Raw genomic sequence first — 25,894 nt, forward strand, 5'->3', positions numbered from 1 at the left:
TTACACTACAGTAACTACCGCTCCTGAATTAAAAGGGAAAGAAGCACGTCAAAGGCATTTTTCCAAGCTACTATTCCATCACCAGAGGCTTCCAGAACCGAGCCCTGAACTATTTTTTACCTTGTAAAAACCAAGAGTGCCACATCAGGCAACAAGCTCTGGTTTCCCCTGCAAAGCATACAGAATTTAGAATTTTAAATGTGACCATGACTACTTGAAAGAAAATATGCATTCAATTATCTTCCATATGTGTAGCTAAAGTACTATTACCAGGAATAGAAAGGTGGAATTAAATAAAGAAAATACTTAGGATAGAGTCTATACTCTGATTTGTTTTCAGTCCTAATCATTTTGGCCTAAATAAAAACATAATCATTTGGCCTAAGTAAAGATTTAAAAAAAAATCATGTAATTGTAAAGTAAACATGAACCAAGCACAGGTTAAGGCTGTGTCTGAGAGCCCTCCTTCTAAGTGTGCCTCAGAGAGGAGTTTAATTGCAAAATCAAAGCTGCCTGACTAAGAATAAACCAACCTTGGAGACTGATGAAGATGGGTGAATTCTAGAGTCACCAGGAAGGCCAGGGAGAACAGACTGGAATGCGGTGCTGAAATGGGGTGCTCAGAGTTCACAGCAGTTTGTCTGCGTCCAGAGCTCTCCTGCTAATTTATAAGCTTGCTTCTAAAGTGGAAGCCAACTCATTCACTCGGACACACACACACACACACACACACACACACACAGAGGAACCTACACACACAGGCACACACAATTCATTCCAAGATGTTGTATTTCCTGACATCTACAGGTGCCGTTCTCAGTGAAAACGACCTCATGTATAGGACAGAGAGAGTACTTCTGGGGGGTAAAAGGAGGCATTTTGAAACTCAGGGCTGAAATGCACCACAGACTTACAGAAGAAAGGGTATAAGTCCAGGAATTGTCATAAAACTCTTAGGGGGTAGGGCTGGAGCGATGGCTCAGTACTGCTGTCCCACAGGACCTGATTTCAATTTCCAGCACTCATATGGCAGCTAACAACCAGGAGATCTAATGCCCTCTTCTGGCTTCTGCAGGTACTGCCTTGCATGTCATGCGTACATCAAAACACCCACACATGGAATAAAAATAAATAAATCTCAAAAACAAACAAAGGAAAACAACAACAAACATTCTGGGGTTTGAGGGTGGTAAGGAGGCTGACAAACTGCTGCTGAAGCTGGTGATGGACCCTCAAGGATCATAGTGTGATTCTGCTTGATGATGTCTGAGTTCAAAGTGGAAAAACAAAAACCAGCTTTTTAGAAAAGGAGATGGAATGCAGACAAAAGGGCACATGAGCCAGAAAGAGTTTATAAAGCTAAGTGTTTTCCTAGCTTCCATTCTGCCATAGTTTTTCTCTGTGCTGAGTAAGTGTGTGAAAATGTAATTGATAATCAAGCATAAAACACTAAGTGAAGTCCAGGACCTCAGGAGGGCCATTCTAACTGTATAGAGGTTCAGGGCGGTGTGCCTGGTGTGGCACTGGGTAAAGGCTTGCTTGAGTGTGTAATCTGGATGTGTGATGGTTTTACTTGTGAGTTCAGTACAATAAAGTGAGTTTATTTAATAATAACCTTAAAAGTAAGCCTACAGTCTAACTAGTCAAGTAATGAGTAGCCAAATATTAGGTCACAGGAAACCAGAACCTCCAGGGAAGGAGAGAGCACAGAGGTTGATCATGCCCAGACTAGGAGACAGTGGGTCGGCTCCCTGGTAAGAGGCAATTCAGAAACAGCCCTGAAGACTGGACTGGAGTTGGTGCATTTGCGATTGTAAACTCACGAAAAAAAACCATGCCACCACACAGTGAAATGATCTGGAAATACCCCTAAATTCTGCCTCATTTAGTCTCTTCCATACAGTCAGGACTCAGGGTCAGGTGCCTGTGTCTAGAGCACTGTTTGAAGCCTTCGTGAGCCATGGTTTTCCCCATGAGGAAACAGAGCCCTGGGTTGTGAAGGGCATAACAGATAGCAAAGCAGAGTTGCTGCTAAGTGCCAGCCCATGGCTCTCAGATGGTTTGGGACCCTGCAGCTCACATGAGTTATGAGTTATTCCTTACCTCTGTGCACCCTCTCCCCATCCCTAGCAAGAGACTGCCCACTGGGAACAGCAAGGAAGTCAGAGTCTGAAGAGGTGTTAAATGCCACCTGGCTCAAGGTCAGGGCAGAGTGAAATTGGCGCAAGGCCCCAGAGTGTTCAAAGAACTTGACCTATGAGACTCCCTCCCACCCTGTTTCACATTCAGAGTGGTACCCAACACTCTGCCCTTGTGTCTTGTGTCCTTCCTGTGTACCGTAGCAGACATACTATGTGACAGGGGCCTCTAACTGTAAACCTTACGATCAGACTTCTTTGAGTTTAATGGGACACACGGCCAGAGAGAACATTTTCCCAACCCCTTTGCAACTAGCTGTAAGCTAGCTGGCCACTTCTGGCCAGCGACCTTTGAGTGAGCAGAGTCTGATAACTCCAAGTCAAAAGGAGGTTGCTGGTCCCAGCCCAGCCTGAGCAATGTTCCCCTACACCTTCCCGGGCTCCAAACCCCAGGATGATGATGAGGCATTTTTTACACTTTTACATATGGATAAGACACAGCATCCTCGAAGATAAAGAAACCCTAGGTGATCCCAAGGGGCAAAGCTACCCATTTCCTTGATTTCTTATCAGCTAGCTCAAATTGTTTTAAAAGTCTCCCAGTCTCTTCCCAACTCCCTCAATTTCACAACCTCTTAAAGCCATGCTACTATACTTCTGTTAAAGAAGGCAATCAAATATCCCACCATTGGCACTACAAAACACTGAGCCCTTGCAAGGGACTCCCCTCTGGGGACTTTGACAACTAGACACTCACCAGGTGTGAGGCAAAACATTCATCACTGACCAGGCTTACTGTCACTTCTGGACACAACAGGAGACACAATCATGATATAACCTTGGTTGTTGTTTTCTTTTAACCCTAAATTATCCATGTAGCCATGAAGATGGGTTGGCTGCAGGCAACCAGAAAACCCTAGCTAACCCAACAAGACACTGCCAAGCAACCAGTCAGCACCAGAATAGCTCAAAAGCACCTGCCACTGGGGGCCAATCTTTGTACACTTTATGCTCTTAGCAACCTTCCTTGTTTGTCCTCTCCCAAGGCTGACTTCTCTTAGTATCAGAAACTGATGCCATATTCCCAAGCATCACAGCCATACTTGGTAGTGGGCAGAGATGTTGAGACAATCCTATGCATCCCTACTTTACCAGAGCAGTTTAAGCCCCTCCAACAGACTTCCCCTCCCCTCCCTAGAAGCGAGTCACATGTCCAAACCCAAACCCATGACATAAGAATGGATTGTGAGAACTGGGTGAGACCAATCAGGATTCACTTTTTTGGCAGAAGCCCAAGCAGGAAGGACAAAGGGTACTGCCTTGAACAGAAGGAGGGAGCCAGGGGCTTCTGTTACCTCCCACACCTGGAAAAGGTTTGACAACACACACAATTATCCCAGGCAGTGACTCCTAAGCTCAGTCAGCTGATGACAGCACCTGTACTTTTCAGATCTCGCCATCAAAGCACATCCCCGTCATAATTACAGGTTTTCAAAACTTCAGTGCAGGCTTGCTCAGGTATGATCCAGCAGCACAGCGTCTCCTGCAGCCGCCACGTCCTCCCAACAAGACCTTTTATTCCAAAATCCATGTTTCTGAAATATGCAGCATGAATTATTTATCCATGATTTCTTTCCAAGAAGGTTCTGAAGCTGGTAACTTACAGAGCTGATATTTTTAAAAGCATGAACTATTTTAAGCTTTTTTCCCCTTTTTTTTTAAAGATTTTACTGTGTGTGTGTGCGTGCGTGCGTGCGTGCGTGCGTGCGTGTGTGTATGTGTGTGCATCTGTGGGAGTGTATGACACACACTCGTGGGTGCCTGTGGAGGCCACAAGCATCAGATCTGCTGGAGCTGGAGTTACAGATGGTTGTGAGCTGTCTGATATGGGTGCTAGGGACCATAACTGGGTCTCTGGAAGAACAAGTTGTACATGCTCTTCCCTGCTGAGCCATCACTTCAAGCCCACAAGTTATTTTTCTCTATAAATTTGCCAACCACGAGGTCCAGTGACTCTCTCTTGGAAACCCAGCCACCTGCCTCCAGCTAAATTATCCAGGTGGCTAGTCATTTCTTAAGACTGAAACAAAGAATTCAGTGAACCAGGGTTTCACTTTTTATGTATGCTTCAGCTATCTTTATCTGACATTCTGGGAGAAGTCTGCTTCATCCAACTGTATCACCCAGCTCTTCCTGAAGTTTTGGGAGTAGCTACCTCTGAAACCAGCATGCTTGTTTTAGAATGGCAACCGTATATACCTCGAGAGAAAGGACAACATGTATAGCTAACTCACCAAAGCTGTTCCAAAAATAGAGTTGCTTTTTAAAAATTGTATTTTGCAAGCAAACCCAGTTAATTAAAAGTCTCTTAAAATGTCAAGGGAAGCTGAAGAGGGTAGAATGGGTAGGCTGTAAAACTGGAATTGCAAGTGGTTCACAAAGGACATCTAAATAATGAAAGTCACATTTTCTGAGCAACAAACCAACCAACAAAACAAACAAAAGCTCCCCAGATCTGAAGAATCACATATGTACACAGTGAATCAGGTCCACAGGAAAGTGGGCTGCCAAGCAAACTGGTGTTTCTTGATCCTTGCATTTTTCAGGGTATTGCTCTGATTGGATGCATGGACCAGAGCATGCAAGCTGACCACAGTAAGGTGTTTTATCTCATGAGGCCTTTTCCAGGCTGAAAGCGCACTCAAGAGTTCTAGCAAACTCTCGCTTCACTGCCAGACCATCTGTACCCTGATCAAGGCAAGGACGAGACACCAGGTACTCCATGGATCACTGTTAGCGCCTGTGGGTAGTTAGTCCATGGCCCTAGACTATGCTTCAGAAAGCTGCAGCCTCACCCCGTGGAACACTGCAGTGATGATGGCCCTACAGAATGAATCTGGCCAAGGGTGGAGAGACATTCCTAGATGCCCTCTGTAGGGACCTCAAGTTGGCTCAAGATACCCCAAGACCAAGTTCTCAGCACAAAGGAGACTTATTTGCCCCACAGGGACAAAGGACACAGATTAAAATATAAAGACAGGAGACAGAGGACAAGGGAGAAGAGGAAGGGATATTTGTCTCAGAGGACAGAAACTGCTTCTGGATAGAGGAGACAGGTGTGGCTCATAGGCAAATGGCAGTTTCTAAAGGTAAAAGGGCAAATCCTGTGTTAGGATGAGTTGGTTTATTTTAATTGGGTGTGTTAAGGGGGCTAAAAGGGGGCTTTTGATTCCTGGACTTCAACACTTAAGATAGCTGGACCTTGTTGGTCAGCCCAGGGGGAGCAAGTGGCCAAATAAGGGACTGGAGCTTGAGGACCAGCATTAGGAATGTAATCTAATGGTTTTTAGCAAGGCAGAGGTAATGGGGGAGGGCAAGGCCCGCCAGAGCCATGTTTGCCATGCTGGGGCTTCGAGAGCCCCTTCACCCTCTGCGTATCGTGACTCAAGGATTCCTTGATTCAGAATCCCTTCTTAAAAACGTTTCTCAAAAACAAAAAAAACCAAACCAAACCAAACCAAACAAAAAACACCCACATTTCTGTGTCCTTCCCATTTTAAATTGTGCTGAAACATTGTGACCCAGACTCACAAATAGCAAGTTTGGGAAGGAACACAACACAAACTGTTCCTTGGTCTCAGCCCCTAGCCAAGAAAGTAGGGACTAGCACTGCTGCACACCCCAGTACTCTCATCAGTTTTCTGTTGCTCTGACACAATAGCAGGACTAAGAACAACTTAGAGAAGAAAGAATTTACTTTAGCTTCCAGTTCCAAAGGGACGGGGTCCATTGTGGCAGAGAAGAGAGCGGAAAGCTGGCTGATCACTCTTTGGTCTCACACACAGGAAGCAGAGAGACAGGCAGACAGATGGACAGATGGAACAAGAAGTGGGGCTAGAAACCCTCAAAGCCCTCCCCAAATGTTATATGTCCTCTATCAAGGTTCCATCTCCTAAAAGTTTGTAACCTTTCTAAATAGCACCTTCAACTGGGGACTGGGTATTCAAATAGATGAGCCTATGGGGGCATTTTTAATTCAGACTACCACAATCAGTCTAGCTCAACATTGTGGAGACAACCAAGGCTTAAGATCTATGGTATCAAACCTGGGGGAAGAGGCTGTTGACATAAGTAGTTTGGAGAGTGCAAAGCAACATGATTAGGCCAATACCCTTTTTACTCATCTTCCATAAACTTGAGCTGAAATAAGAAAGGTAGTAGTCTGTACTAACCACTGGAAGTTGAGTTTCTAGATATGCTCATTATATGTGTTGTAATCTAAGAAAAGTGGCACGAGAGAGAAAGATGTCACACAACAGGGTTCAAGCAGAGGGGTTTTTATTAGGGAAAGGGATCATAAAAAGGGGAAAGTGTCTCCAGACTCTGGAGACAGGAGCAGGAGGAGAGGAAAGAGAGGAAAGAGGGGAAGAGAAAGGAGAGAGAAGGAAGGGGAGGGGGGGACAGACAGAAAGAGGGAGGAGGGAGAGAAAAAGAGAGAGAGAAAGAATGGGAGGTGGGCAGGACCCTTTTAAAAGGGAAATATGCACAGGTGGTGGGTGCTCTTAGCGGCTGCAGCTGAGGGCGTATCCTGTTAGAACCCCAAGGACAGGCCAGTACAGATGCCTCAATACTAACAATATGGGCAAAGAAGGCTTCTGCAGCAGGTAGAGGCCTGGTTTACAAACCATGCGGCCAAGCTCTGCTGTCTTGAGACTGGGCACCGTTGAGCGTGGTAGACTAGCAGGAGGAGTGTTTGTTAGAGAGTGTGTTTAGTTATTTCCTCTTCTGAATACATCTCATCACAGAAAACTGGATCTGATCACAAGATCACTATCACAGTGAAAACTGACCACAGGATGCCCTATCACTGACCTTGGTGTAAGTGATTCAATGAGGATAAAAATCTATGCTGCTTCTCTCTGACCTCAGAATATACCGAAAGCCTCCTTTTCTATGACAAACTGTTTGAATACATTGATTTAAAACTCAACACAGAATCTTATTCCAAGTACTATTCCCCCTTGGACTTGTAGCTATTTCCTATGATGCTCTAGGACTGCTAGCCAACCACTGTCCATGAGCTACAAGGCTCTACCCACCCTCTAAGCCAGCCCTATACCGAGTCCCTCCCATTCTCCACATCTTTTAGTTCACAAAAGAATCTTGCTTCTTGGAGACTCTGTCCAGTAAACCCAGTTAGGGCACAGGAGGTTTCTAGTATGCCAAACGCACAGGGACAACCTCCCCACCTCCAAGGAAGAATATGAGATAGGGAAGCCGTGTCTTTCTGGAGCTGCCTGGGAAGGAGAGAGGTGAAACCCTCAAAACACACTCTGGACCTTACCACACAAGGTTCTGAAATCACCTTCTTGGAAGGTTCTGGAAAACTGTGACAGGTAGCATAATCCGTTACTTTGTGTTTGCTATTGTAAGAGACAAACTCCTTTGGCTCATGGTTTCAGAGAGTTTGCTCTGTGGTTAAACCCCATGCACTCAGGCAGAGCAGCTCTGAGTTGGCACTGTATGGTAGAGGAAGGTCCTCCCATATGGTAGACAGAAAGGAGGGAGAGAGCGAGAGTAGGCAGAGAAAGTACTGGAGAGGGCCCAAGACAAGGTATTGTCCATGACGACTCGCCCCAGTGACCTGGTTTCTCTGTCTAGGCTCTGCCTTCTCAAGTTTTCAGAAGCCTGACACCAAATAGTCACTACCTGAGACAAGCAAGTGTCCACCACATGAGCCAGTGGAGACATTTAGTATGGAAACTGTAACAAGTAGGGAATTTGAAGCCAAGGCTGAAATGGCCAGCCAGACCAAGTATGGTGGTTTCAAACCTTATCCACAACCTGTCATCTCTCTCAGCAGAAAGGTTTCTAAGTCCCCTGAGCAGACCATGGGGGCTCTCTTGTTTAACAGACTGTGACATAATAGATACTATGTAGGTTTCCAGAGGTGGTCACAAGTCTATGCAGACACTGCCTGGCCGCTCACTTGCTTCAGATCTCTGACAATTCCAGGCTACTAGACTCCTACAGGAAAACACTCCACCAGGCAAACAGAGGCTTTAGAAGTTACCAGGAGACCTGGAAACAACTGCAACATTTGTCTGTAGGAGAATAGGTAAAGGATGACAAACAGTTACAGAACAAACTGGACCAGGACTCAGCTGTAAAAAAGAAAGGAATGGGCTTAAGTGTGGAAGATGAGCACCCAAGAAATACTGCCAAGTGAAAAAAAAGAGAGGCAGAGGGGCTCCCGAGGAGGAGCTAGTGGCAGCTGATGGCTGGTGGGAAGGGGGGGCAGTTTTCTTCACAGATGCAACCCCTGGTGGGTCATCCATGTTCCCGTTTATGGCCCTGTGCCCCTGGTGGGTTATCCATGTTCCCGTGGATGGCCTGGTGCCCATGTGCAAATGGACACCAGTAACTAAACTCTGGATTATTTTTTTAGGTAAGACATAGTAAAGTTGGGAGGGAGAAGGAATAGTGGGAACTGGGTTGGATATTGTGGTGGGGGTGGATATGATCAAAATACACTGTATTCTCAAAGAATAATTTTTTTAAATAACAGATTTTTTTAAATAATGGAAAGAGTAAGCGAGTTAAAGAGAAGCAAAACATATACAGTACCACACGATGTGGGAAGTGAATTCGTGGTATTGACACTAGAACAGTCATGTCAAGGACTCCAGTGCCTCAGACTGGGGTGCCTCAGACCATGTGTTAGTCAACTAAGAACCACCCACATTCCAGAACCAGGTTCCTCCTGCCTTCAATGATTCAGGACCAACAACAGTCAACCCCACCCCCTCACCCCCCACCCGCATCCTGTCATTACTAAAGGCCAATACGACAAGTTATTTTCTTCTTTCTGCCTGGCGCCATCATGGCCTGGTCTCTTTCACTCTCTGTTTTCCACCCCCCACTCAGAGTTGGCTTTCTGTGTCTCCCCCTCCCCGATAAATCTCTTGCATGGTGTGATTATTGTGGCATTCTCCGGCCCCAGCTGATCACCAAGGTAGTCTTTCACTGCGAAACCTTTTCACCATGGACACTGGTAAAGACTTCCCCGAGCGAGGCTTGGGCACTTGGGAAAGCCTACCTATGGTCCATGTGCAGATGCTGACGGTAATGTACAAAAGTAGCAAGCAGCTTCCTTCCTCGGGGATGACCGCAACCTGAGACTGCTCCCCTACAAGACCTCCTAGCTAACCCCTCCTCCTGCGATGAATATAATACATGTGCTGCACAGGAGGTGCCCTCCTTTAGAGTGAGCACAGCCCATCCTATCCCAGAGTTTCTGTATGTGTGTCTGTCCTTTCTCCATCCCCTTATTGCCCCAATCAGGTTTCCAGGACCAAGCCATGCAGGGCACAGCAACTTCCCTTAGGCACACCTTGACACGTATATGCAAATCTCCAGAAATTTACAGGAAAAAACCCGGCAGGAGACAGCCTCTAGGTGAGCTGTCCTTTCTGCTGTAGAGGAGGAAGGACTTCTCAGAGCTTACTCATATATATTATGATATATATGCTGTGAATAGAGTATCTAACAATATAATTCACAACTTCTCCAATAGATGTGAATAATTAACAAAACCACCAATAGCAGGAAAAAATTATTGTTAGCCAAAAAGTAAGACTATAAGGCAAGCTACAGCGTGATGTGTCCAGTTTGATCTCAAGAACATCATAAAAATAAAGACTGTATTACAAAGACTGGGCGGAATGTTTTTGTTGCCGTTGTTGTTGTTGTTTGTAAGGCAAAGGCAGGAGTGGAACTTTTTATTTGTGTACTGTATAGAATTCAGAACCCAGTGATACTTTAAAAGATGAATTTTCAGGGTAGTAGTGGCACACACCTTTAATCCCAGCACTCGGGAGGCAGAGTCAGGCGGATCTCTGTGAGTTGGAGACCAGCCTGGTCTACAGGACAGCCTCAAGAGCCACAGAGAAACCCTGTCTTGAAAAACCAAAAAAGGAAAAAAAGAAAAGTCAGAGAGAGAGAGAGAGCGATGTAGGGGAAGCTGTAGCCACGCCTTCTTAGGGGCTGGCTACAGATGTGCCTGACCACGCCAAGCGTGGTCAGAGTGATGTAGTGTGACTGCGTTTGCCCTTTCGGTTTCTCTTTGCTTCTTGCTGTACACACTGCTACTGTGCCAGCTGGCTAGGTCGCTCTGTAAGTAAGGCTTTTCCCTATTAAATACCCTTATATTTCTACCTGACTCCGTATTGGTAATTTCCCACTAGAGAAAGAGAGAGAGAGAGAGAGAGAGAGAGAGTTTTAAATATGCTAGAGAGATAGTTCAGTTCATAAAAGCACTGGTTACTCTTCCAGAGGACCCAGATTTGAACCCCAGCATCTGCATGGCAACTCACAACTATCTCCACGTGCTTCCCAGAACAACAGCGCCACCTATGGGTACCGGGCACATCTTCCATTCAGTTCTCCCCTTCCGGGGTTCCCTTCTGAGCAACAGCTTGTATCTAGGAACTACGGGGAAGTCAAATGGAACCCAGATGGCACTGCCTGGCATTCACAGTTACAGTCTGTGGTGAGACATATGGACGCCCTTTGCTTGAGTTGTGTGGTGGTTTGACTTAGAAATGCTCGGGGTACTGGAGCACCTGGTCCCAGTTGTTGGTGCTGTTGAGGGAGGTTTAGGAGGTGCGGCCTTGCTGGAGAAGGTGATCCCTGGGCACAGGGCTCGGACAGAGAGCTCCCTTCTTTGAGTCCACTCTCCACCTCATGCTCAGGGTGTTGCATGTGGTCTCTCTCAGCTTCCTGCTGCCCTGCACCCTGCCGGGATGGAATCTTACCCCTCTGGAACCAAAAGCCCAAATAAAACCTCCTTTCTATAAACTGCTTTTGGTCACGATGTTTATAATCACGGCAACAGAAAAGCAACGGATATAGGTTAAGACCAGGCAAGTTCTTCCCATTTGTTTTTTGGGGGAGCCTACACATGTACTGCCTCTTCCTTTATCCATGCTATTCTAAATCAGGTATTTTTTAAAACACGATCCATATTTAATCTTCGATATGCATGTACTCCCACAGGGATCCGTGCCACGGAGGGGGGTGGTGCTTATTTTAACATGGATCTGAGCTCACCACAAACACAAAGCAACCCTGTTGCCGCACTGCTGTCTTGGCCAGTGAGGTCTTCACGAGGCCAGCTGTACCTGCTTATAAAACATCATCGCAGCTGGCCTTCTGGATAAGTAATGAAGAATACGATGCCTGAATTTTTTTTTTTTTCCAGAATGGAAAAAAGCTGGAAAGTCTGAAGCAAGCTACAAGCGACAGCATAAAGGTATGTAAACTACGAGACGTTATCTGGTGTGTAGCTGACCTTGTGGGCGTTCAGTAGGCAAACGTGGTGCTGTGAATATGCATGATGCCCACAAGCTCAGCTATCAGGGAGTGGCTCTGCTTGAGAAGGACTGGGTTTGGCCTTGTTGGAGGAAGTGTGTCACTGGGGGTGGGCTCTGAGGTTTCTAAAGCTCAAGCCGGGCCTAGTGTCGGTCTCTCTCTTCCTGCTGCCTGCAGATCTGGATGCAGCGCTCTCAGCTCCTTCTCCAGCACCATGCCTGCTTGTGTGTCACCGTGCTCCCTGCCATGATGATAATGATCTGAACCTCTGAAACTGTAAGGGAGCCCCAATTAAATATTTCCCTTTATAAGAGTTACCGAAGTCATGGTGTCTCTTCACAGCAATAGAACACTGACTAAGTATTTGGAGGCCTATACTGCTGTGGTTGGAGGGATTGAAACCGGAGAATATTTTCCCCGTGTCCTCCGAGGACAACTAGGTCCCAGGGGACTGCGGGGCATCTCTAACATGTCCTGTATACTGTGGGTATACCTGTTCTCTTGTTGAAGAAGGTCATGAAGAATCTACCTGGTGAACTCTAACCCTGTCCACTCTACAAAGAAGAGGGTCAACACAGAGGAAACCTTCCCTCTGCTGCCTTCAAGTGGAGCTGGGGTCAAGGAAGGACTTTAGCTTATCTTCACGTAGATGGGACAACTATGTGAGAGAAAGGCTGGAGGAGTCAGAGGTTCCCCTGAAGCCCAAGTGACTAGTCCTGGGGACCAGATCCTAAACTGACCTTAACAGTTTAAAAAAAGAAAAGAAAAGGTGACTACTTTTGGCCACCTGGGTGGTCATAAGCATCCAGCAGGGAAGTATACGGAAAGTCTGAAATGGTTGGCATGTTCCCTGCACACTGCAAGGGATCCCATTCCTCCAATGTTAGGCTTAAATCCACAAGGGTATTGTTTTGACAACTATTTCTCTATGACTTCCTTCTTGATAAGAAAAATGCTGCCCAGATGTGACTTCAGACCCCAGCTCACTGCAGTAGCTGCCCACAGCCAGGAGAGACAGGCCCACTGTTGTTTTAACCTTTTTAGAGTAAATGAGAGCTATTATTATTATTATTATTATTATTATTATTATTATTATTATTATATTATTATTTTGCCTCTCCCTACCTAGACTCCATCTGGGAGGGAACTCATGCTGACTCTAGCCACTCCAATAAGCTATCAAGGGCCTGAAAGCAGATCCTGGGTTCATCACTCTGGAGACCAGCCCTGGAGGCCAAAGGTGGGTGAATGAAGAGGAGCCGTTCAATAATGTAAGCCCCATTTCAGTTGGACTTGAGAAAAATATCCTGTGTTGTGGCTTCCCTTGGTTCCCCGGCCTAATCTGTAATGCTAATAACCCTTGGCTTCACTTCTTCCTAAGGCGCCAGGCAAGGACTTCCGTTCTTGCCTACACCTGGCTGTTATGCAAATGAAACCACCAAGGCACTTTGGGGGCCTTTAGATAGGCCACCGGAGGGGCACTGTGATTGCCAAGTCTGGCACCACCATTCAGCTGGAAGAAGGCAGATCCATCATCACCTCATTTCCATAATGGCACTTAGGGTTACCTTTTATTAGCAGGGGGTGGGGATGAGCGGGTAGGGTGTGGTTAGACAGTTCAGGGTAAAGACTCTAAGGAAATGTAACTATTTGCTCTGGTGCCTAAAAGCCAGAAGTATTCCTAGGGCCTCTTGGCAGCCTCCTTGTCATAAGTCAGAGATGCCAGAAGTATTATGTGAGCCCTGACCTGCCTCCTCCGAAATGCCAGGGTCACCTCTCCAGAGGGGAGGCTAGGAAAACAGCAGCAAGGCCCGTTGAGAGCAGACTCCTGGTGACCAGAACAGATGCTGTGGCCACAGTGAAAGCCCAACATTCCAGTTGGACCAGTCAGTTGCCCAGTCAAAGGAGCACCCTCTAGGAAGGCAGGGATGTCACTTATCAATAACAATAATTTACTGTTACCAGTCACAAAGTAGGCACTTACTAAGTTTGAAGAAAAAACTTATTATATATATATAATGCGTGTATTGTATACATACATACATACATAATAAAGAGTAGGAAACTGTGAAAGTTGTTATTTTTCTTTTCTATTAAAGGTGGTTAGCTTAACCAGGATCCATATTTTCTTAACTTTCCCCTTCCCCTTATTAGCCAATTATGTCAGATTGTGACAGTGAACTCCCATCCATGAGTTGGGACGCAGTCACCACCTGGGTTAGGGATAAAGGCAGAGAGGCCCTTGGCCATGCTACTAGCAGGGTTTGGGTCCTCTCACACCCTTTTTGTTGAGTTACTTTTGCTTTTTGTCCCTTTGTGCCACACTGCCATCGTTCTTTTCCAACACTACTTTAAACATAACAATTTGAAAAATAAAAACCCCTCGAAAGAGAAAAGAGATGTCATGAGTGGTCATGCCTGTGAATTCAGGTAGTCTCAATTTTCTTTGACAAGCCGGTGCAAATGGAAGCCTGGCTTCACAGACTCCTGAAGAAGATGGCTGCCATCTTAGAAAACACTCTCCTCTTACCTGTTCCAGGGTCTCTCTTCCTCTCTCTCATTGGTTTTCAAATTTGTAATCCACCTGCCTCAGCCTCCCCAATGCTGATATTACAGACATATGTTACCATGCCTATCTTCCAAACAAATAATAATAAGAAGATAACAATAAACATGTATTACTTTTAAAACTTAAGGGAGAATTGCAGTAAATTTAATTTAATTATTCGTCTGTGTTTTAAACAATGCAGTTAAGCAAGATCTCAGACCAGTGGTCTGGAGACAGTAAGGACGCAGTACTATGGGCTACAGGAGCCAAGGATCTGGGAATGGAGAACATCGTGGGTTAGGATTGCTGAAAGAGACAGGCATGGTGTGAAACTCAACAGTGGCACAGGACAGGGGCGCCCATGAGGCACTGACAGGCACAGTGGCCCAGAGGGGTCTGAGGCTCGCCCCTTTGCTGTTGATGACAAGCTTTAAGCAGTGGCTCATCAGGGGACAGATGAGGACAAAGAGGCCCACACAAGACTCCCACAGGAGTCGGAGAGCCACTGAACACTTCTGAATGCATACCTGACGGGGGGATGGAAGTGAAACTACAGGGAAGTCACACTGAAAGTGCTGAGGGCCACACTTGAAGACACTAGCAGCTAGAAGGCATGCCCAGTCTTCTGAGCCCTCTATCTTCCAAGTAGTCTGAGACACAGGGACAGTGGGCTTCGGTCACCAAGCCACAGCTCCAGGCTTTTACTCCACCCCTTCCCAACTGCATCTTTCCGTGCTGCAGTGGGCTCTCCTGGCAGTGGGGATCTAACTTGGTCACACAGTGTCTACTTACTGAGCAGTGGTGCCATGCCGGTTAAAGGTGGAGAAATGGAGATTAGTGGGCCAAGTCAGCTCAAACCCCTCCAGGCCTTGGTGGAGGTCCAGCTCTCCAGAAAGAGCGTTAGTGCCTCTGGGGGTAGTGCAGAAGTCACGCTGCTACAATGCGCACCGCAGAGCCCTGAGGACAGTGACTATCTCTTCCTTGTTGCAGCATTCTTTGAAGCACATGGACCACTGGTCAGAGAGTCTATCTTTGGATTCAGTCAACCTCCCTGTTCATTCAGCTGTGTGAAGTTGCTTTTTCTGCCCCACCCCCATCCAGTCCACCGCCACAAACAAGGATGGGAGGGAGGATGAAGGAAACTGCCCTGGGGGCCATTCATCACAATGAGGGCAGCTGACAGCTTTCAGATCAGCCCTCAGTTCCCTAAGGAGAAGCAGTGCAAAGCTATGCTGGCAGGGGCCGAACCGGCTCAGGCTGAGCTGATCACACACCTGCCTGGCTGACCAGGGTCTCACATGTGGGTGATGGAAGCCCCTGAAAGAATGGAATGCTGGGTGGCAGCTAATGGCCCCACAGAGGAGACTCAACTTCTCAGACCACACCAGAAAGGTGAAGCAGCCCATTTGGCAGGTTTTGGAGGTAGTGTGTGCATGGATGTGAGCCTAAAGTTGGGGGTAGGTATTAACCACAAGCAGATCACATCCGAGTGAGCGGCACAGAGAACAGGTAGGAAACGTGTACAAGCCAAAACGTGTAAACCAGCTTTAGAACCTCGTCCTCAGAGCTCTATGAAAGGTCTGCATCAAAACTCTCACAGGTTAAGTGACTTGATAGTTGACGACAGACCACTATCCTCACCAACTTTTCATTGGCGCTCTGGTGCCAGACGCTATTTTTACAACCCGAGTAATGCCTGGGCAAAGGACCAGCCAAGAACCGAAGACAGAGGGATAGGGCATGAGAAGTGACAGGGACAAGGAATGAAGCCCATATCCTCCTCTGCCTCCAACAACAAACCATTCAGAGCAGTGTTTAGAATAGTAGCCAAGCCCTGCTCCAACTCTAACCTGAACACTCAGCTGAGAACATGGAATGCACCAAGGAACAGCGGTAACGAGGGCCTTCCATTCACCTACCGAGTCATCTGGCAATTCCTAAGGGAGGCAAAGCAGCAGTGATTTAAAACAGACATCTCCTAAGACGGACACCACTTCCAGCTGGGGCCTCTGTAGCACCTTTCCTTCCATGGAAAGTCCCCCAAACAGCCCCTCAATACTCCTTCCTTCTTCCTTGCTATCAGAGTCCCAACTTTGAAGGGGACGGTATAGCAAAGACTACGGCTAATCATAAACCTCCTCCTAGATATGCAACAGACAAACTTACCAGCCTTCCTTGGAAAAAAAAAAGGTGTGTAAGTTCTGGCCCATAAAACACTGCAACACTGCCCTCCACGTTCCTATCTCTCCTACTGATTGGTCTAAACGAGTATGGCTGCCTACAGAACATGTGTATCTTAGTCACCTCTTAGAGGAGAGTCACCTCACCGTCAGGAGCAGTCAGTGTTGGACTCATGCGTGCAAAAAGTATTTTCCTAAGTCAGTCAGTGGTGGTGCATACCTTCAGTCCTGGCACTCAGGAAGCAGACAGGCTGATCTCTGTGAGTTCAAGGCCAGTCTGCTCTGCTCTACAGAGTGAGTTGCAGGATAGCCAAGGCTACACAGAGAAAACCCTGTCTCAAAAAAAGAAAAAAAAGTATATTCCTATCACACTGGAACTACAAAAATTATCTTATTTGTGTTAGCATGGACCTTCTTCGGTGTACCCCGCTAAATATCCACATGGCCCCTTTAACTGGAAGCAACCATGTGATGAAGTCTGCTGGATCAAGTATCAGGGAAGTCTGCTGGGGTCCTCGGGAAAATATCTGTTTTCCTGATAAAAGTTACCAGATGTGACACACACACACCCCTTCTGAAGCAGATGGCCGATGGGCCCAGTAATGTGCAACCTCAGCACCCAGGGCCTTTCCCTTCCACAGTACCACAGGCCTGTATCAGCGTCCTTGCCAGCCACCACCCAGGCTGAGGGGCTTGGATCTGAGTGAGCAGCAGTGCTCAGCAGATGTGCAAGAAGAAAGGGAGGAGGAGGAAAGATGCTGCAGGTGCAGCCTGTACCTTGCAGGTACACTGCAGCTGTACCTGTAGCCTGCAATAAACTGACGGCTAAGGGGGGGACATGAGAGCAGAAGTGTCACAACAGCTTGCAGTGGCATCTTGCTTTGCCAGTGAACTTGCACCTCTGGAACCCTAGAGAGCCCGAGCCAGCCCCTCCTCTACCTTAATGGGTCATGTCTGCACCTGAAACCACACCCAAGGGGTGTGGCCACTACTATAAATTCACTGGCAAGGCAAGATGCCACTAACTACAACAGCTGCTGCAAACAGCAGCCTCCTACCTTCAAACACTTGGTCACATAGCGCCACTTGCTAAGACCACTGAGGCAGGATTCCGTACTACTCGAAGCCAAGGACACTCATCAAAGTGTGCTTCGCACCACTCGCCACCTATTCGCTCGGTTTGTATCGAGCCCTGCTTCATGCCAGTCTGTTAAGAGTGAAAGCCTCTGAGATGTGCTGGGTGCAGCCTCTGCCCTCCACTCCCTAGACACCTTGGGGAAATGGGCCCCTGAGCAGTCAATGTGTGTACATGAGGACGGATGCTGAGAGTACATACAGTGTCCTCAGGGGCTGAGAGCACCAGGTAGCAGACTGGGACCAAGGGAGAAGTTCTCAACTCCTTACTGGCATTGTGCATCCAATGTTAAGACTTCCCAAGTTGAGAGCAAGTAAAAAGAGCATACCACCCTTAGCTGAGCCGACTGCAATTACCCACTGTAAGCAGAGTCGTTAAATACCATCAATTAACGCAACTGCTCCAGGATAATCATCGGTCATTAGATCAAGAATGCACAAGAGGAGAAAATCAAAACCCAAATGCTGTGAACTTAGAAATGCTGGAGACAGCAGGGGAAGCCGGGCTCCTTCTGCCTGCTATATTAGTCAGATTCTAAAATATACTTTCTCTAGAAGTCAGTAATTTTTCAGCTTAAAGACAAAGCCAAAAAAAAAAAAAAATGAACCAGCTAGGCCATGACCTTCAATCATTAATGTCCAGGCTTTGATTTTCTTCAGGTCTGAGTTTCCATTAAGAACTAGGATAGAGACAGACAGAATGGCGGCAAGAGAGGACCAGGCTGGGAGATCAAGAAGAAAACCAGAGAAGTCAGAGCTCCAAGCCAGAGAAGGTGCCCCCTTTTAACTCAATTCTTTGGATATGAATGAAATCATTTGCCATTTCTGCTGTCCAAGTATGAGGCAAGATCTTTCTTTCTTTTTTTAAGACAAAACCTCATTCATGCCAAATTTAAACCACTTAAAAAATGAACAGAGGGGGCTGGAGAGATGGCTCAGCAGTTAAGAGCACCATTTGTTCTTACAGAGGACCAGGGTTCAATTCCCAGAACCCACATGGCAGCTCACAACTGTCTGTAATTGCAAGATCTGACACACTTACACAGACATACATGCAGGCAAAAACCAATGCACACAAAATAAAAATAAGTATCTTTTTTTTTTTTTTTTAATGAACAGGCTGCTCAGTAAGAGACATGGATACCAGTTTCCCAGAATAGAAGGTGTGCTGCCCATACTCAGAGCAGTCTTAGAAGCAGAGATTCCTAAAGAGCCATCATGGAGGGCTCCCATTGCCCTGCTCATGACCGTAGGTCCTGCGTCAGTTCTGCCAAGGCACAGGGTAGACAGGGTAGACAGGCCAGCTGCAGCCCGAGCAGGATGGATGGACCAGTTAGTAAACCCAAACCTCTCAACAGTCTCTCAGGTTAAGAAGGCTTGGCTATGGCAGACAGGAGACCCAGTGGTCTGACTCCACAGTGTCTACTCACTCTGAGTGAGAAGTGGGTCTCCAGTGGTTTGGAGGCTTCTGGGGCAGCTGAAGAGCCAATCTGAAACAGGAGTGGGGATAGCACTCCAGCATTCTGCAACTGGAGAAAGAATAATGCTGGGAATACTAGCAGCTGAGCAAATACGGGGCTTATAGTCTCTATATGCATCCAAGAATGAGTTAAAATGTTAACAACAAGCCTGGGTGAGACACAGGGCAATCAAAATGTTTCTAGTTTATTTAAACAGCTGGCAAGTTCATCACATGACACCAGGGTACACCAGCTGAGGATCACCAACCTATCCCTTTTCCATCCTAATCATTCAGCTGCTCATAACCGTGACAGGTGGCCATGAGCCAGGTGAGAGCCTGAGACAGTTCTTCACTGCCATACCAGTTCTTCGCTGTGAACACAGCCTTAAAACCCTTTGTTCCATTAAGACATACATATTTTGTCCATTATCAAATATCTATCCTCTTGGGCAAGGGGTATAGCTCCTAGCATGCATGAAACCCCGAGTTCAATCCCCAGCACCCACCTAAACATTTTAAAGGCTATTTCTATACCCATCATCTAAACCTAGTCAGCTGGCACCTAAAGCAATGAGTGGCCAGCAACAGCAGTTAGTACTTGTTAAGTACCATGTGTTGGACACTGTCCTAAACCCTTGGCATACACGTTACTAAAGTTCCATAATATGACCAAGTAGGCATTGTCATCACCTCAATTTTATGAACCGGGAAACTGAGGCACAGAAGTTAAGTAAGTTACCCAAGGATACAAGGTTAGTGAGGACACACCCAGGATTCAAGGCCACTCTGGGATCGGAGCCTCCACTGCTATCCACCACACTGTGCTGAATTCCACAACCAAACCCAGGTCCTCAAGGAGAAGGAAGTCATCCGCAGAGAATCTGACAGCCACAAACGTGGAAAGTCTTTCCAGGAAGTCAGTACATAGGCTGTTTTGTATGACTTGCAGACGGGTCTAAGGAAAGCCAAAACCCACTTATACCTGACATAAGAGGCCACCTGCAATCTCCAAATGGCTGTGTAATCACAGCTGATTATCCAGGAACTGTAGCAAGATTATTCAAATCAATAAAGTATTCTCTGCCAAAGAGAGCCGAATTCCAAGGGAAGACTTTAATTGTGTGTGTTGGGGAGGGGGGTGGATTGCCACCACAATCAGTTCTAAGGGAAGGAGGCTTTGGGACACTCTGAAGCCCCATTCCTCCTGTATGTATCACTTCCTTTGCTATGACCAACTCCTTGACAAGAAGCAGTTTAAGGGAGGAAGGGTTCATTTGGGCTTACTGGTCCAGGGGATGCAGTCCATTGTGGCATCAGAAGCAGGTAGCTGTGAACACTAGTGTTGGCTGCTTGCTTTCCCCCTTTCCTTCAGTCCAGGACCCCAGCCCATACAACTGCACGGCACACAATTAAAGTGGGTCTTCCCAGCTCAATTAAGATCATCTAAACAACCCTACACTGGCATGCCCAGACACCTGTCTCTTAGCTTCTAGACCTGTCAACCTGACAATCAAAACTAACCACCACACCCCATTTCAATACAGACAAGACTTTCCAGAGGTTCTAATGAGACCATGGACATACAAACAGGAGCCTGTTTGTGTGACATTAAAAATTTCTATACTTGCCCAATGTCTAATTTTCTTGTCCGTATTTTTAAGGCAGTTCAAATTTATATCTCCCTACATTTTAGCAGCAACATTTAAAGCACACAAGCTTACTTCTAAGCTTTTAAACAATTCTGTGACAACTTCAAAGACTTTAGTGCAACTCAACTCTGATTTTAGAAGCAAAGATTTAACAATATGTTTATTCTATCTTCAGACTCTTCTGTATTTTCAAATAATAAAATTAGCAATATATTTATTTTATTTTATTGTTAAAATGCTCAGAATAATACTATTCTATCTCTAAAGGTCAGTGTTGGATCCAAGAATGAGGCCAGCTCAGGGAGGCAAGCTGCTGTTTGCTAGTTGGAAAGACAGGTCTCTAAAAATCAAAGGGGGAAGGATAAACAGCATTCAAACTATGTGTAAATTTGGTATAAATGATGGCTTTCCACGCAAGCAAAAGTGAAAAAGAAGGGGAGAGGAGAGGGGAGGTCTGACTCAGTCTGGTTTTTTGTTTTGTTTCTGTTTTTGTTTTTGTTTTTTTGTCTCTGTCTTTGTTTTTCGAGACAGGGTTTCTCTGTGTAGCTTTGGAGCCTATCCTGGCACTGGCTCTGGAGACCAGGATGGCCTCAAACTCACAGAGATCCGCCTGCCTTTGCCTCCCAAGTGCTGGGATTAAAGGCATGGGCCACCAACGCCCGGCCTCAGTCTGTTTTTTAAAGGTCTGGTTTCCATGCTATTGGCCACAGCTCTCCCTAAGGAAGTTGGTCATACACATTGACACAGAGGGTGATAAGGAAATGACAAAAAGATGACTTGCAAACAGAAATGTGAATGTGTGTTGGGAAAGTGACTGCAAGTATTAAATGAATTTGGAAGTTCCTATGGCTCCCGACTATATGAAGGGTGCCAAAGAAAGGAAGGGAGAATATTCCAAATCCTAAAAATCCAGAAGGGGGAATTCGCCCCAGGAACTGAAGATTGTCTGTTCTACTTTAGGGACAACCCCAGTTCCCATCTATTATTAGATATCTGAGCTCCCCAAACTCTCCTCCAACTCAGAGCTCGCCACACTGTATAGGGGCCATGGATGAAATGCTTGTGTGGACAGATGTCCTAGCCAAAAGAGAATAGCGGAGGCTGTCTTTTTGCTATAGAACTATTCCACTAGGCTCATTCAAGCTTGTGTGTGTGTGTGTGTGTGTGTGTGTGAGAGAGAGAGAGAGAGAGGGGGGGGAGGGAGGGAGAGGGAGAGAGTGGTTTTAATGTTAAATTCTTCCATACTCCTGGGCATGTCCTTCCCTTCATAAGAGATTGGTCTTTTGCCAGAGTCAGTGGCTTCCCCATCTGAGACAGGTTAGAGGAGCCTGCAGACTCTAAGGATGAAGGGGCACAGGGTAGAGTCTGGCTTGGTGAGGGGGCTCTCTTGTCTTTCAGACTCCGAGCAGACCCCGTGGTGCATCCTGGGCTCACAAGTGCCTCCTAGAGGCTGACCTGCAATAGCTCTGCAGTAGACTGGCACCACTGGGCCCTGTGTGCCAGTCAGGTCCAAGGCTTCTGTCAGGTCCAAGACAGATGCCTGGGAGGCTGCCTCCCTCCTGCTAGAAGGGTTTGCTCATTGAACACAGGTGCACAGCTGCTCTTCTAGACAATTTCCATTGCATCTCTGGAGTGAGCTGGCTCTCCCAGGCCAGACCCCAGACCAACCAGGATCACTGAACCATATCCCCAGGGGCACACTCCTGACACAAAAGCTTACAACAGCCAACTGTCTTCCCATCTGCCCATATCCATTTCTTAGGTGGCTTCCCAGGCCTTCTAAGAACCAGAATAGTGAGCCCAGCACACTTTTCTTCACATCAATAGTTCCTTTTTTTCTATATCAGTGACTTTGCTCACAGTGGTAACCCCTACATCAGAATTTGGGTACATTTCTTACCTACCAACCAGAGTCCTGTCTGGGATGGGACCTGGAGCTGAAATCCCTTTACTGGGATGTCAGGCATCCGATATTCTCCAATCGTCTCTCCTGCTCCCTCCATGTAGCAGCATCTCTGTTTCTCTCTCCCTCTCCTTTTCTCTCTCACAAACTGCAGGCATTAATTAAACCTCTTCTAGAAAACAGATTTTTACCAGCTGCAGGAATTCTGGGTAAGAGCCAAACCTGAAGACAGAGGCAGTCTGGGTGAGAAAGATAAGCTAATGACAACCAAGGCAGTACAAGTTCCCACAACCAAGTGGCACTCAGAATTCTAGCTGTCCCCAGCTAGAGGTATGCTCTTCCTCAAATTGGCCTTTCAGTGGACAGAAGAGCTGAACTTTGCTTTCTCAGGGCAAAGCCTTCCCTGACAGACCAAAGCATATCTCCCAACACTGGAGTCTCTCCCCCCAGCAGAACCATAAAACACATCATCAGAAATGTGCACGAAGGGGCACACCTAGGCTGTCACAGAAACCAGTTCTGGAGTGGACAGCACCCACTAGAGTGAGAACAGTACAGCCTGAAGTGTGTGTGTGTGTGGGGGGGTGCTCTGCAAGGGATCCTATCTCCCTAGCAGCTTCCTCCATTAGCAGGCAGGGGTGGGGAATGTCCAAGAAGCCAGGGCCACCAGGCATGGTGATGCAGGTCTTTTATCCCAGCACTTGGGACACAGAAACAAGTGGATCTGTATGAGTTACAGGCCAGTCTAGTTTACATAAAGTTCCAGGCCAGCCAGACTAAGTAAATAAATAAACAAACAAATAAAAATAATATGAAGAAGCTAGGGCCATGGCCCAGGGCCTGCAGGATAAGCCTTGGTGGATTTACCTCTCAGTAGGCAGCCTTGGGGTCTTTCCAGAGTGACCATCACCTTCCAACTCCCACCTCTGGGATGAAGACAACTATTTCTTTCCTTAAAAGTCTGGAGTCTCCATTGAGAGATAGGACCAGCTGTCAGACCAACTGAGAACTTGATTTCCTATCCTTCTCTGCCCCTTCACACCCCCAGGCCCAACACACAGTGAATCTGTCTCTAGCAAGAAAGACTTAAATACACACACACACACACACACACACACACACACACACACACACACACACTCAAATCTGTCAAGAGGAGAGACTTTTGAAAACACTGCAGTACAGTGGAGAGAAAGGGTTGTGGACTCAAGACTGAGGTAAAAAGGAGGGGTTTTTTGTTTGTTTGTTTTCTTTTGTTTGTTTGCTTTTCTAGACAGGGTTTCTCTGTGTTGCCCCGGCTGTCCTGGAACTTGCTCTGTAGACCAGGCTGGCCTTGAACTCATAGAGATCCACCTGCCTCTGCCTCCTGAGTGCTGGGCTTAGAGAAAGGCATGCACTCAGGTTTTTAAAAACAAAACAAAACAAAACACTGAGTACCAGGCAAGGGGCACCTGGCCAGATCCTAAGGTCACAAAGATATGTCCACCCTAATCCTGCAGGTGTTCTGGCCAGAGGGACTCCTGACAACACCTATCCCTGTGAGGACAAGGAGAAATTGTGAACATTCAAAAGGCCCTACTGAGCTCTACTATGTCTTTGGCTAGTTATCTGTTCAATGGTAAAGGAATGTTGAACTAATAATAGAGCCATCAAGAGATAGACAGAGACAGAGAGAGAAGGGAGGGTTCATGGTTCAGAATGCTGTGCACCAGGTGGTCCTCCCTGCCACTGGTACTCATTTGCAGTCTCCCAAGGTATCTGTGAGGATGGACTGGCCAAAAGCCAATCCTAAAAGAGAAATACACTTTACATGTTCTTTTTTTCTGAATAGGCAATTAATTTAATCCAAGATTTAATGAAAGACCCCAGTAGGGAAGGGGTGAATGCACACACTAGCTTTCAGGCTGTCATCATGCCATCACCACCTCTCTCCAGGGACCAGGAGGCTTTCCAAGCCATCTGCTTTAAATCCTCTTCCCACGAATGTCCCTTCGACAGCACACCAACACCTCTGAGGAGGGGGCTTCTGCCAAGCCCGACCGACAGTTCCAGAGGGTAGGCTGGGCTCAGCACTGTCTACTCCATAGTTGGAATCCACCCTGGGGCCTGCTGCAAAGAGCAATAAATGTCCCTAAGTGGTGGAACTCTTTCGAGGTGGACATTCTTGGTCATTCACGCCACACTTCCTTGTCCATACCAGATCTGATTCCAAATTCTTAACTGGTTTTACCTGTTGAATGTTTAAAACGCATCCTTGCCTTTCCATAAAGACACTGGCCACCCAGGAGAGGACAGTCACAGTCCCCTGTGCTTCCCAGAGCCGAGGTAGGTGGGAGTTTGGGTATGGCTCCATTCCCCTGCATCGCTAATCCTTCCTCATCTACAGGTGCAATTGAAAGCCAGCCTTAGTCCCTAAGAAAACCTGCTCCATATTTGTGTGCGACAAGGCCGGCTTCTTTTTAGAAATAGCAACCTATCCAAATTCAGCAAGCAACGAAGTAACCACACAGTCCTGAGCAGAGCACTGGGCAAGCTTAACCTACACGCGCAGAGTGGCCTTCGGCTGGGCCCAGGGTTCCGGAGCCGCGGGCGGCAGGTAGCTGGTAAAGAACTAGCCCCACCCCCGGGGCAGGCCGTCAAGTTGCGGTCGCTTTTTACCTGGACACTGCAGGTTTGGGACAGCAGGGAGTAGGGGGATCCCAGAGCTCAGATTCCCGCTGCAATCGCGCGGTAGGAGCACGGGGGGCAGAATAGGAGCCCGCGGGGGTGTCGGCGATGCTGGGATCGGAAGGGAGAGGCAGGCTGCAGGCACCCGGGAGGAGGTAGGCGTGGGAGGACTTGCTGGAGAAAGGGGGTGTGCTGGCAGGCATCTAGGGCGCAGAGCTGCGAAAGGGGAGGCAGGTCCGAGGGCGGGGACCCCCGGCTCGGGGAGGAGAGTATGGGGAAAGGTGGAAACTGGGGAGCGCGTAGATAAGGGAAAGAGCTTGGTGGTGGGGTTCACACCCGCTCTTTGGAAGCCCGCCTCTGCCTCCCGATCCCAGCATCGCCGACACCCCTCCGGGGTCGCCACCAGAGACCCCAGACACAAGCCCGCCCAGCCGGGAGCCTCAGAAGCGCTCGGGCCCGGCGCGCGCCGCACTCACCGCCTAAGGTCCCGGCCTCCGTTGCTGCGCGTAGGGTTCTTCGCTGCAGCCAGCTCCTCCTGGCGGGAGTGCAGGCGACGGTGGCGCGCGCAGGCCGCCGGGGCGCCGGGATCCGCAGCGCCCCCTGCGGGCCCGCCACGCCCCTGCCCGGCCCGATGCGCTCTGTGCGCCCTGGAGCTCCGCCCCGCAGGCTGCCGTGCGGGACCCGCAGGCTGCGGCGACCCGCGCCCAGGGCCTTGGAAGCGGACACGGCCTCGGAGTGTCCAAACGGCCCTCAGGACAGGCTCGAGCCGCGCAGCTCGGGACGTGGAAGTCACGCGCACTCGGAGTGCACAGGGCCTGTGCGTCTCCCTACGCCGGACTTA

The 25,894-nt window shown here is 47.6% G+C and overlaps 1 protein-coding gene across 1 annotated transcript in view; it reads right to left on the minus strand.

The window, feature by feature from the left end:
• The window catches only part of Pxylp1 (2-phosphoxylose phosphatase 1), a 64,084-nt gene extending 38,406 nt beyond the window's left edge, over nucleotides 1–25,678 (minus strand). Inside the window, exon 1 of the mRNA XM_027410903.2 lies at nucleotides 25,530–25,678. The gene's annotated coding sequence lies outside the window, so the exon portion shown is untranslated. The remainder of the gene's footprint in view (nucleotides 1–25,529) is intronic.
• Nucleotides 25,679–25,894: the final 216 nt, after the last annotated feature.

Source organism: Cricetulus griseus, chromosome 4, assembly GCF_003668045.3.
Source record: "Cricetulus griseus strain 17A/GY chromosome 4, alternate assembly CriGri-PICRH-1.0, whole genome shotgun sequence".
NCBI lineage: Eukaryota > Metazoa > Chordata > Mammalia > Rodentia > Cricetidae > Cricetulus > Cricetulus griseus.